We start from the raw sequence: 14,506 nt of genomic DNA on the forward strand, positions 1-14,506 counted from the left end.
CATGGAGACATCACACACCCCTGCCGCAAACCTACATTCACTAAGAACCAATCACTTTCTTGTCTTCCTACACGTACACATGGCTTACATCCTCGATAAAAACTTTTCACTGCTTCTAACAACTTGCCTCCCTCACCATATATTTTTAATACCTTCCACTGAGCATCCCTATCAACTCTATCATACGCCTTCTCCAGATCCATTTGCTTTTCTAAGTATTTCTCACATACATTCTTCAAAGCAAACACCTGAACCTCACATCCTCTACCACTTCTGGTACCACACTGCTCTTCCCTAATCAATACCCTCCAGTATAATTTACCAGGAATACTCAACAAACTTTATATATATATATATATATATATATATATATATATATATATATATATATATATATATATATATATATATTTATTATACTTTGTCGCTGTCTCCTGCGTTAGCGAGGTAGCGCAAGGAAACAGAAGTAAAAATGGCCCAATCCACCCACATACACATGTATATACATACACGTCCACACACTCACATATACATACCTATACATCTCAACATATACATATATACATACACACACAGACATATACATATATACACATGTACATAATTCATGCTGTTTGCCCTTATTCATTCCCGTCGCCGTCCCGCCACACATGAAATAACAACCCCCTCCCCAGCATGTAAGCGAGGCAGCGCTAAGAAAAGACAACAAAAGCCACATTCGTTCACACTCAGTCTCTAGCTGTCATGCATAATGCACCGAAACTACAGCTCCCTTTCCACATCCAGGCCCAAAAAAATTTTCCATCTTTTACCTCAGACGCTTCACATGCCCTGGTTTAATCCATTCACAGCAAGTCGACCCCGGTATACCACATCGTTCCAATTCATTCTATTCCTTGCACGCCATTCACCCTCCTGCATGTTCAGGCTCCGATCACTCAAAATCTTTTTCACTCCATCTTTTCTCCTCTAATTTGATCTCCCACTTCTCGTTCCTTCCACCTCTGACAAATATATCCTCTTTGTCAATCTTTCCTCACTCATTCTCTCTATGTGACCAAACCATTTCAAAACACCCTCTTCTGCTCTCTCAACCACGCTCTTTTTATTTCCACACATCTCTCTTACCCTTTCATTACTTATTCGATCAAACCACCTCACACCACATATTGTCCTCAAACATCTCATTTCCAGCATATCCACCCTCCTCCGCATAACTCTATCCATAGTCCACGCCTCGCAACCATACAACATTATTGGAACCACTATTCCTTCGAAAATACCCATTTTTGCTTTCCAAGAAACGTTCTCGACTTCCACACATTCTTGAAGGCTACCAGAACTTTCGACCCCTACCCCACCCTATGATTCACTTCCGCTTCCATGGTTCCATCCGCTGCTAAATCCACTCCCAGATATCTAAAACACTTCACTTCCTCCAGTTTTTCTCCATTCAAACTTACCACCCAATTGACTTGTCCCTCAACCCTACTGTACCTAACAACCTTGCTCTTATTCACATTTACTCTCAGCTTTCTTCTTTCACGCACTTTACCAAACTCAGTCACCTGCTTCTGCAGTCTCACCCGAATTAGCCATTCATGCTGTATCATCAGCGAACAACAACTGACTCACTTCCCAAGCTCTCTCATCCACAACAGACTGAATACTTGCCCCCCTTTCAAAAACTCTTGCATTCACCTCCCTAACTACCAAATCCATAAACAAATTAAACAACTATTGAGACATCATGCACCCTTGCCGCAAACCCACATTCAGTGAGAGCCAATCGCTTTCCTCTCTTCCTATACGTACACATGCCTTACATCCTCGATAAAAACCCTTCACTGCTTCTAACAACTCGCCTCCCACACCATATACTCTTAATACCTTCCACAAAGCATGTCTATCAACTCTATCATATGCCTTCTACAGATCCATAAATGCCACATACAAATCCATTTGCTTTTCTAAGTATTTCACACATACATTCCTCAAAGCAAACACCTAATCCACACATCCTCTACCACTTCTGAAACCACACTGCTCTTCCCCAATCTGATGCTCTGTGCATGCCTTCACCCTCTCAATCAATACCCTCCCATATAATTTCCCAGGAATACTCAACAAACTTATGCCTCTGTAATTTGAGCACTCGCTTTTATCTCCTTTGCCTTTGTACAATGGCTCTATTCAAGCTTTCCGCCAATCCTCAGGCACCTCACCATGAATCATAAATACATCAAATAACCTTACCAACCAGTCAACAATACAGTCACCCCCATTTTTAATAAATTCCGCTGAAATCCCATCCAAACCCGCTGCCTTGCCGGCTTTCATCATCCGCAAAGCTTTTACTATCTCTTCTCTGTTAACCAAATCATTCTTCCTTACCCTCTCACTTTGCACACCACCTCGACCAAAACACCCTACATCTGCCACTCTATCATGAAACACATTCAACAACTTCGAAATACTCACTCCATCTCCTTCTCACATCAGCACTACTTGTTACTTATTATTTTTTTTTTTATTTTTTATTATACTTTGTCGCTGTCTCCCGCGTTTGCGAGGTAGCGCAAGGAAACAGACGAAAGAAATGGCCCAACCCCCCCCCCATACACATGTATATACATACGTCCACACACGCAAATATATATACCTACACAGCTTTCCATGGTTTACCCCAGACGCTTCACATGCCCTATATATATATATATATATATATATATATATATATATATATATATATATATATATATATATATATATATATATATATATTTTATATTTATTTATTTATTATACTTTGTCGCTGTCTCCCGCGCTTGCGAGGTAGCGCAAGGAAACAGACGAAAGAAATGGCCCAACCCCCCCCCATACACATGTATATACATACGTCCACACACGCAAATATACATACCTACACAGCTTTCCATGGTTGACCCCAGACGCTTCACATGCCTTGATTCAATCCACTGACAGCACGTCAACCCCGGTATACCACATCGCTCCAATTCACTCTATTCCTTGCCCTCCTTTCACCCTCCTGCATGTTCAGGCCCCGATCACACAAAATCTTTTTCACTCCATCTTTCCACCTCCAATTTGGTCTCCCTCTTCTCCTTGTTCCCTCCACCTCCGACACATATATCCTCTTGGTCAATCTTTCCTCACTCATTCTCTCCATGTGCCCAAACCACTTCAAAACACCCTCTTCTGCTCTCTCAACCACGCTCTTTTTATTTCCACACATCTCTCTTACCCTTACGTTACTCACTCGATCAAACCACCTCACACCACACATTGTCCTCAAACATCTCATTTCCAGCACATCCATCCTCCTGCGCACAACTCTATCCATAGCCCACGCCTCGCAACCATACAACATTGTTGGAACCACTATTCCTTCAAACATACCCATTTTTGCTTTCCGAGATAATGTTCTCGACTTCCACACATTCTTCAAGGCCCCCAGGATTTTCGCCCCCTCCCCCACCCTATGATCCACTTCCGCTTCCATGGTTCCATCCGCTGCCAGATCCACTCCCAGATATCTAAAACACTTCACTTCCTCCAGTTTTTCTCCATTCAAACTCACCTCCCAATTGACTTGACCCTCAACCCTACTGTACCTAATAACCTTGCTCTTATTCACATTTACTCTTAACTTTCTTCTTCCACACACTTTACCAAACTCAGTCACCAGCTTCTGCAGTTTCTCACATGAATCAGCCACCAGCGCTGTATCATCAGCGAACAACAACTGACTCACTTCCCAAGTTCTCTCATCCCCAACAGACTTCATACTTGCCCCTCTTTCCAAAACTCTTGCATTTACCTCCCTAACAACCCCATCCATAAACAAATTAAACAACCATGGAGACATCACACACCCCTGCCGCAAACCGACATTCACTGAGAACCAATCAATTTCCTCTCTTCCTACACGTACACATGCCTTACATCCACGATAAAAACTTTTCACTGCTTCTAACAACTTTCCTCCCACACCATATATTCTTAATACCTTCCACAGACCATCTCTATCAACTCTATCATATGCCTTCTCCAGATCCATAAATGCTACATACAAATCCATTTGCTTTTCTAAGTATTTCTCACATACATTCTTCAAAGCAAACACCTGATCCACACATCCTCTACCACTTCTGAAACCACACTGCTCTTCCCCAATCTGATGCTCTGTACATGCCTTCACCCTCTCAATCAATACCCTCCCATATAATTTACCAGGAAAACTCAACAAACTTATACCTCTGTAATTTGAGCACTCACTCTTATCCCCTTTGCCTTTGTACAATGGCACTATGCACGCATTCCGCCAATCCTCAGGCACCTCACCATGAGTCATACATACATTAAATAACCTTACCAACCAGTCAACAATACAGTCACCCCCTTTTTTAATAAATTCCACTGCAATACCATCCAAACCTGCTGCCTTGCCGGCTTTCATCTTCCACAAAGCTTTCACTACCTCTTCTCTGTTTACCAAATCATTTTCCCTAACCCTCTCACTTTGCACACCACCTCGACCAAAACACCCTATATCTGCCACTCTATCATCAAACACATTCAACAAACCTTCAAAATACTCACTCCATCTCCTTCTCACATCACCACTACGTGTTATCACCTCCCCATTTGCGCCCTTCACTGAAGTTCCCATTTGCTCCCTTGTCTTATATATATATATATATATATATATATATATATATATATATATATATATATATATATATATATATATCCCCAACAGACTTCATACTTGCCCCTCTCTCCAAAACTCTTGCATTTTTACCTCCCTAACAACCCCATCCATAAACAAATTAAACAACCATGGAGACATCACACACCCCTGCCGCAAACCTACATTCACTGAGAACCAATCACTTTCCTCTCTTCCTACACGTACACATGCCTTACATCCTCGATAAAAACTTTTCACTGCTTCTAACAACTTTCCTCCCACACCATATATTCTTAATACCTTCCACATAGCATCTCTATCAACTCTATCATATGCCTTCTCCAGATCCATAAATGCTACATACATTTATGGATCTGGAGAAGAGCTTGGGAAGTGAGTCAGTTGTTGTTCGCTGATGATACATCGCTGGTGGCTGATTCATGTGAGAAACTGCAGAAGCTGGTGACTGAGTTTGGTAAAGTGTGTGGAAGAAGAAAGTTAAGAGTAAATGTGAATAAGAGCAAGGTCATTAGGTACAGTAGGGTTGAGGGTCAAGTCAATTGGGAGGTGAGTTTGAATGGAGAAAAACTGGAGGAAGTGAAGTGTTTTAGATATCTGGGAGTGGATCTGGCAGCGGATGGAACCATGGAAGCGGAAGTGGATCATAGGGTGGGGGAGGGGGCGAAAATTCTGGGGGCCTTGAAGAATGTGTGGAAGTCGAGAACATTATCTCCGAAAGCAAAAATGGGTATGTTTGAAGGAATAGTGGTTCCAACAATGTTGTATGGTTGCGAGGCGTGGGCTATGGATAGAGTTGTGCGCAGGAGGATGGATGAGCTGGAAATGAGATGTTTGAGGACAATGTGTGGTGTGAGGTGGTTTGATCGAGTGAGTAACGTAAGGGTAAGAGAGATGTGTGGAAATAAAAAGAGCGTGGTTGAGAGAGCAGAAGAGGGTGTTTTGAAGTGGTTTGGGCACATGGAGAGAATGAGTGAGGAAAGATTGACCAAGAGGATATATGTGTCGGAGGTGGAGGGAACGAAGAGAAGAGGGAGACCAAATTGGAGGTGGAAAGATGGAGTGAAAAAGATTTTGTGTGATCGGGGCCTGACCATACAGGAGGGTGAAAGGAGGGCAAGGAATAGAGTGAATTGGAGCGATGTGGTATACCGGGGTTGACGTGCTGTCAGTGGATTGAATCAAGGCATGTGAAGCGTCTGGGGTAAACCATGGAAAGCTGTGTAGGTATGTATATTTGCGTGTGTGGACGTATGTATATACATGTGTATGGGGGGGGTTGGGCCATTTCTTTCGTCTGTTTCCTTGCGCTACCTCGCAAACGCGGGAGACAGCGACAAAGTATAATAAATAATAAATAAATATATATATATATATATATATATATATATATATATAAATATATATATATATATATATATATGGAAAGAGGGGCAAATATGAAGTTTGTTGTGGAAGAGAGAGCTTGGGAAGTGAGTCAGTTGTTGTTCGCTGATGATACAGCGCTGGTGGCTGATTCATGTGAGAAACTGCAGAAGCTGGTGACTGAGTTTGGTAAAGTGTGTGAAAGAAGAAAGTTAAGAGTAAATGGGAATAAGAGCAAGGTTATTAGGTACAGTAGGGTTGAGGGTCAAGTCAATTGGGAGGTAAGTTTGAATGGAGAAAAACTGGAGGAAGTAAAGTGGTTTAGATATCTGGGAGTGGATTTGGCAGCGGATGGAACCATGGAAGCGGAAGTGAATCATAGGGTGGGGGAGGGGGCGAAAATGCTGGGAGCCTTGAAGAATGCGTGGAAGTCGAGAACATTATCTCCGAAAGCAAAAATGGGTATGTTTGGAGGAATAGTGGTTCCAGTAATGTTGTATGGTTGCGAGGCGTGGGCTATGGATAGAGTTGTGCGCAGGAGGGTGGATGTGCTGGAAATGAGATGTTTGAGGACAATGTGTGGTGTGAGGTGGTTTGATCGAGTAAGTAATGTAAGGGTAAGAGAGATGTGTGGAAATAAAAAGAGCGTGGTTGAGAGAGCAGAAGAGGGTGTTTTGAAATGGTTTGGGCACATGGAGAGAATGAGTGAGGAAAGATTGACCAAGAGGATATATGTGTCGGAGGTGGAGGGAACGAGGAGAAGTGGGAGACCAAATTGGAGGTGGAAAGATGGAGTGAAAAAGATTATGTGTGATCGGGGCCTGAACATGCAGGGGGGTGAAAGGAGGGCAAGGAATAGAGTGAATTGGATCGATGTGGTATACCGGGGTTGACGTGCTGTCAGTGGATTGAATCAGGGCATGTGAAGCGTCTAGGGTAAACCATGGAAAGCTGTGTGGGGCCTGGATGTGGAAAGGGAGCTGTGGTTTCGGGCATTATTGCGTGGCAGCTAGAGACTGAGTGTGAACGAATGGGGCCTTTGTTGTCTTTTCCTAGTGCTACCTCGCACACATGAGGGGGGAGGGGAAGGTATTCCATGTGTGGCGAGGTGGCGATGGGAATGAATGGGGGCAGACAGTGTGAATTGTGTGCATGGGTATATATGTATATGTCTGTGTATGTATATATATGTGTACATTGAGATGTATAGGTATGTATATTTGCGTGTGTGGACGTGTGTGTGTATACATTGTGTATTGAGGTGGGTTGTGCCATTTCTTTTGTCTGTTTCCTTGCGCTACCTCGCAAACGCGGGAGACAGCGACAAAGCAAAATAAATAAATAAAAAAAGTATATATGTAAATGGGAAACAGAAGGAGTCACGCGGGGAGTGCTCATCCTCCTCGAAGGCTCAGACTGGGGTGTCTAAATGTGTGTGGATGTCACCAAGATGTGAAAAAAGGAGAGATAGGTAGTATGTTTGAGGAAAGGAACCTGGATCTTTTGGCTCTGAGTGAAACGAAGCTCAAGGGTAAAGGGGAAGAGTGGTTTGGGAATGTCTTGGGAGTAAAGTCAGGGGTTAGTGAGACGACAAGAGCAAGGGAAGGAGTAGCAATACTCCTGAAACAGGAGTTGTGGGAGTATGTGATAGAATGTAAGAAAGTAAATTCTCGATTAATATGGGTAAAACTGAAAGTTGATGGAGAGAGATGGGTGATTATTAGTGCATATGCACCTGGGCATGAGAAGAAAGATCATGAGAGGCAAGTGTCTTGGGAGCAGCTGAATGAGTGTGTTAGTGGTTTTGATGCACAAGACCGGGTTATAGTGATGGGTGATTTGAATGTAAAGTTGAGTAATGTGCAGTTGAGGGAATAATTGGTATACATGGGGTGTTCAGTGTTGTAAATGGAAATGGTGAAGAGCTTGTAGATTTATGTGCTGAAAAAGAACTGGTGAGTGGGAATACCTGGTTTAAAAAGCGAGATATACATAAGTATACGTATGTAAGTAGGAGAGATGGCCAGAGAGCGTTATTGTATTACGTGTTAATTGACAGGCGCGCGAAAGAGAGACTTCTGGATGTTAATGTACTGAGAGGTGCAACTGGAGGGATGTCTGATCATTATCTTGTGGAGGCTAAGGTGAAGATTTGTATGGGTTTTCAGAAAAGAAGAGTGAATGTTGGGGTGAAGAGGGTGGTGAGAGTAAGTGAGCTTGGGAAGGAGACGTGTGTGAGGAAGTACCAGGAGAGACTGAGTACAGAATGGAAAAAGGTGAGAACAATGGAAGTAAGGGGAGTGGGGGAGGAATGGTATGTATTTAGGGAATCAGTGATGGATTGTGCAAAAGATGCTTGTGGCATGAGAAGAGTGGGAGGTGGGTTGATAAGAAAGGGTAGTGAGTGGTGGGATGAAGAAGTAAGAGTATTAGTGAAAGAGAAGAGAGAGGCATTTGGACGATTTTTGGAGGGAAAAAATGCAATTGAGTGGGAGATGTATAAAAGAAAGAGACAGGAGGTCAAGAGAAAGGTGCAAGAGGTGAAAAAGAGGGCAAATGAGAGTTGGGGTGAGAGAGTATCATTAAATTTTAGGGAGAATAAAAAGATGTTCTGGAAGGAGGTAAATAAAGTGAGTAAGACAAGGGAGCAAATGGGAACTTCAGTGAAGGCCGCAAATGGGGAGGTGATAACAAGTAGTGGTGATGTGAGAAGGAGATGGAGTGAGTATTTTGAAGGTTTGTTGAATGTGTTTGATGATAGAGTGGCAGATATAGGGTGTTTTGGTTGAGGAGGTGTGCAAAGTGAGAGGGTTAGGGAAAATGATTTGGTAAACAGAGACGAGGTAGTAAAAGCTTTGCGGAAGATGAAAGCCGGCAAGGCAGCAGGATTGGATGGTATTGCAGTGGAATTTATTAAAAAAGGGGGTGACTGTATTGTTGACTGGTTGGTAAGGTTATTTAATGTATGTATGACTCATGGTGAGGTGCCTGAGGATTGGCGGAATGCGTGCATAGTGCCATTGTACAAAGGCAAAGGGGATAAGAGTGAGTGCTCAAATTACAGAGGTATATGTTTGTTGAGTATTCCTGGTAAATTATATGGGAGGGTATTGATTGAGAGGGTGAAGGCATGTACAGAGCATCAGATTGGGGAAGAGCAGTGTGGTTTCAGAAGTGGTGGAGGATGTGTAGATCAGGTGTTTCCTTTGAAGAATGTATGTGAGAAATACTTAGAAAAGCAAATGGATTTGTATGTAGCATTTATGGATCTGGAGAAGGCATATGATAGAGTTGATAGAGATGCTCTGTGGAAGGTATTAAGAATATATGGTGTGGGAGGCAAGTTGTTAGAAGCAGTGAAAAGTTTTTATCGAGGATGTAAGGCATGTGTACATGTAGGAAGAGAGGAAAGTGATTGGTTCTCAGTGAATGTAGGTTTGCGGCAGGGGTGTGTGATGTCTCCATGGTTGTTGGATGGGGTTGTTAGGGAGGTGAATGCAAGAGTTTTGGAAAGAGGGGCAAGTATGAAGTCTGTTGTGGAAGAGAGAGCTTGGGAAGTGAGTCAGTTGTTGTTCGCTGATGATACAGCGCTGGTGGCTGATTCATGTGAGAAACTGCAGAAGCTGGTGACTGAGTTTGGTAAAGTGTGTGAAAGAAGAAAGTTAAGAGTAAATGGGAATAAGAGCAAGGTTATTAGGTACAGTAGGGTTGAGGGTCAAGTCAATTGGGAGGTAAGTTTGAATGGAGAAAAACTGGACGAAGTAAAGTGTTTTAGATATCTGGGAGTGGATCTGGCAGCGGATGGAACCATGGAAGCGGAAGTGAATCATAGGGTGGGGGAGGGGGCGAAAATCCTGGGAACCTTGAAGAATGTGTGGAAGTCGAGAACATTATCCCGGAAAGCAAAAATGGGTATGTTTGAAGGAATAGTGGTTCCAACAATGTTGTATGGTTGCGAGGCGTGGGCTATGGATAGAGTTGTGCGCAGGAGGATGGATGTGCTGGAATGAGATGTTTGAGGACAATGTGTGGTGTGAGGTGGTTTGATCGAGTAAGTAACGTAAGGGTAAGAGAGATGTGTGGAAATAAAAAGAGCGTGGTTGAGAGAGCAGAAGAGGGTGTTTTGAAATGGTTTGGGCACATGGAGAGAATGAGTGAGGAAAGATTGACCAAGAGGATATATGTGTCGGAGGTGGAGGGAACGAGGAGAAGTTGGAGACCAAATTGGAGGTGGAAAGATGGATTGAAAAAGATTTTGTGTGATCGGGGCCTGAACATGCAAGAGGGTGAAAGGAGGGCAAGGAATAGAGTGAATTGGATCGATGTGGTATACCGGGGTTGACGTGCTGTCAATGGATTGAATCAGGGCATGTGAAGCGTCTGGGGTAAACCATGGAAAGTTGTGTGGGGCCTGGATGTGGAAAGGGAGCTGTGGTTTCGGGCATTATTGCGTGGCAGCTGGAGAATGAGTGTGAACGAATGGGGCCTTTGTTGTCTTTTCCTAGCGCTACCTCGCACACATGAGGGGGGAGGGGGGAGGGGGAAGGTATTCCATGTGTGGCTAGGTGGCGATGGGAGTGAATGGGGGCAGACAGTGTGAATTGTGTGCATGGGTATATATGTATGTGTCTGTGTATGTATATATATGTGTACATTGAGATGTATAGGTATGTATATTTTGCGTGTGTGGACGTGTGTGTGTATACATTGTGTATGGGGGTGGGTTGGGCCATATCTTTCGTCTGTTTCCTTGCGCTACCTCGCAAACGCGGGCAGACAGCGACAAAGCAAAATAAAAAGAATAAAATATATATATATATATATATATATATATATATATATATATATATATATATATATATATATATATACATCCCTGGGGATAGGTGAGAAAGAATACTTCACACGTAATCCCTGCGTGTCGTAGAAGGCGACTAAAATGGGAGGGAGGGGGCGGCTGGAAATCCTCCCCTCCAGTTTTTACTTTTCCAAAAGAAGGAACAGAGAAAAGGGCCAAGTGAGGATTTTCTCTCTAAGGCTCAGTTCTCTGTTCTCAACGCTACCTCGCTAATGTGGAAAATGACGAGCATGTATGAGATAGACTTCCCTAGAACTTTTTTAAAGGGGAAGTAAATGTTTATAGTTGTGTTACTGGAGTGATAGTTTTCATACATGGTACTCTGACAAGAAAATAGTGAAATTGGAAAAGAATGTAGCTTAGACATTGAAGCTTATTCTTTCATTGAAATGTGAACAAAGGGAGCATTTTTTCAATGTGATAGAGATGGAAAGCAAAAAGGTGTTTTTCATGAATATACTGGAAAAGTTGAGGTCCAGATAAAATTTTGGTCTGTCAAGGCTTTATTATGGCGGATGACCAACTACCTACCCTCATGTATCCAAGATTTGGTTGTACTTTGTGTAATGAAGACAATTGAGAAACATCATAAGCCAATATTCCAGTTTCATGATATGAGAAGTGGACCAGGCAGTATGATACAGTGGTTAAATTGATGAAAACTACTATTGACGTTTGTGTAAATAAATTATACATTTCCCTTTACCATAGTAAAAGGTTGAACCATTATGTGACATCTCATTTTTCATTTCATTTCAAGCTAGAAGTTTCAGTTTTCTAAATTATTTCTTACATTTTTAATATGCATATATATATATACATATGTGTGTAAATGTCTGTATGTGTATATATATATAAATATATATATATATATATATATATATATATATATATATATATATATATATATATATATATATATATATATATTATTATTATTATTATACTTTGTCGCTGTCTCCCGCGTTTGCGAGGTAGCGCAAGGAAACAGACGAAAGAAATGGCCCAACACCCCCCCCATGCACATGTATATACATACGTCCACACACGCAAATATACATACCTACACAGCTTTCAATGGTTTACCCCAGACGCTTCACATGCCTTGATTCAATCCCCTGACAGCACGTCAACCCCGGTATACCACATCGCTCCAAATCACTCTATTCCTTGCCCTCCTTTCACCCTCCTGCATGTTCAGGCCCCGATCACACAAAATCTTTTTCTCTCCATCTTTCCACCTCCAATTTGGTCTCCCTCTTCTCCTCGTTCCCTCCACCTCCGACACATATATCCTCTTGGTCAATCTTTCCTCACTCATTCTCTCCATGTGCCCAAACCACTTCAAAACACCCTCTTCTGCTCTCTCAACCACGCTCTTTTTATTTCCACACATCTCTCTTACCCTTACGTTACTCACTCGATCAAACCACCTCACACCACACATTGTCCTCAAACATCTCATTTCCAGCATATCCATCCTCCTGCGCACAACTCTATCTATAGCCCGCGCCTCGCAACCATACAACATTGTTGGAACCACTATTCCTTCAAACATAGCCATTTTTGCTTTCCGAGATAATGTTCTCGACTTCCACACATTCTTCAAGGCCCCCAGAATTTTCGCCCCCTACCCCACCCTATGATCCACTTCCGCTTCCATGGTTCCATCCGCTGCCAGATCCACTCCCAGATATCTAAAACACTTCACTTCCTCCAGTTTTTCTCCATTCCAACTCACCTCCCAATTGACTTGACCCTCAACCCTACTGTACCTAATAACCTTGCTCTTATTCACATTTACTCTTAACTTTCTTCTTCCACACACTTTACCGAACTCAGTCACCAGCTTCTGCAGTTTCTCACATGAATCAGCCACCAGCGCTGTATCATCAGCGAACAGCAACTGACTCACTTCCCAAGCTCTCTCATCCCCAACAGACTTCATACTTGCCCCTCTTTCCAAAACTCTTGCATTTACCTCCCTAACAACCCCATCCATAAACAAATTAAACAACCATGGAGACATCACACACCCCTGCCGCAAACCTACATTCACTGAGAACCAATCACTTTCCTCTCTTCCTACACGTACACATGCCTTACATCCTCGATAAAAACTTTTCACTGCTTCTAACAACTTGCCTCCCACACCATATATTCTTAATACCTTCCACAGAGCATCTCTATCAACTCTATCATATGCCTTCTCCAGATCCATAAATGCTACATACAAATCCATTTGCTTTTCTAAGTATTTATCACATACATTCTTCAAAGCAAACACCTGATCCACACATCCTCTACCACTTCTGAAACCACACTGCTCTTCCCCAATCTGATGCTCTGTACATGCCTTCATATATATATATATATATATATATATATATATATATATATATATATATATATATATATATATATATATATATATATTATCCCTGGGGTTAGGGGTGAAAGAATACTTCCCACGCATTCCTCACGTGTCGTAGAAGGCGACTAGAGGGGACGGGAGCGGGGGGCCAGAAATCCTCACCTCCTTGTATTTTAACTTTCTAAAAAATTGGAAACAGAAGGAGTCACGCGGGGAGATTGGGGTGTCTAAATGTGTGTGGATGTAACCAAGATGTGAAAAAAGGAGAGATAGGTAGTATGTTTGAGGAAAGGAACCTGGATCTTTTGGCTCTGAGTGAAACGAAGCTCAAGGGTAAAGGGGAAGAGTGGTTTGGGAATGTCTTGGGAGTAAAGTCAGGGGTTAGTGAGAGGACAAGAGCAAGGGAAGGAGTAGCAGTACTCCTGAAACAGGAGTTGTGGGAGTATGTGATTGAATGTAAGAAAGTATATTCTCGATTAATATGGGTAAAACTGAAAGTTGATGGAGAGAGATGGGTGATTATTGGTGCATATGCACCTGGGCATGAGAAGAAAGATCAAGAGAGGCAAGTGTTTTGGGAGCAGCTGAATGAGTGTGTTGGTGGTTTTGATGCACAAGACCGGGTTATAGTGATGGGTGATTTTAATGTAAAGGTGAGTAATGTGGCAGTTGAGGGAATAATTGGTATACATGGGGTGTTCAGTGTTGTAAATGGAAATGGTGAAGAGCTTGTACATTTATGTGCTGAAAAAGGACTGGTGATTGGGAATACCTGGTTTAAAAATCGAGATATGCATAAGTATACGTATGTAAGTAGGAGAGATGGCCAGAGAGCGTTATTGGATTACGTGTTAATTGACAGGCGCGCGAAAGAGAGACTTTTAGATGTTAATGTGCTCAGAGGTGCAACTGGAGGGATGTCTGATCATTATCTTGTGGGGACTAAGGTGAAGATTTGTATAGGTTTTCAGAAAAGAAGAGTGAATGTTGGGGTGAAGAGGGTGGTGAGAGTAAGTGAGCTTGGGAAGGAGACGTGTGTGAGGAAGTACCAGGAGAGACTGAGTACAGAATGGAAAAAGGTGAGAACAATGGAAGTAAGGGGAGTGGGGGAGGAATGGGATGTATTTCGGGAATCAGTGATGGATTGCGCAAAAGATGTTTGTGGCAAGAGAAGCGT

Source organism: Panulirus ornatus, chromosome 14 (assembly GCF_036320965.1).
Source record: "Panulirus ornatus isolate Po-2019 chromosome 14, ASM3632096v1, whole genome shotgun sequence".
Taxonomy (NCBI): domain Eukaryota; kingdom Metazoa; phylum Arthropoda; class Malacostraca; order Decapoda; family Palinuridae; genus Panulirus; species Panulirus ornatus.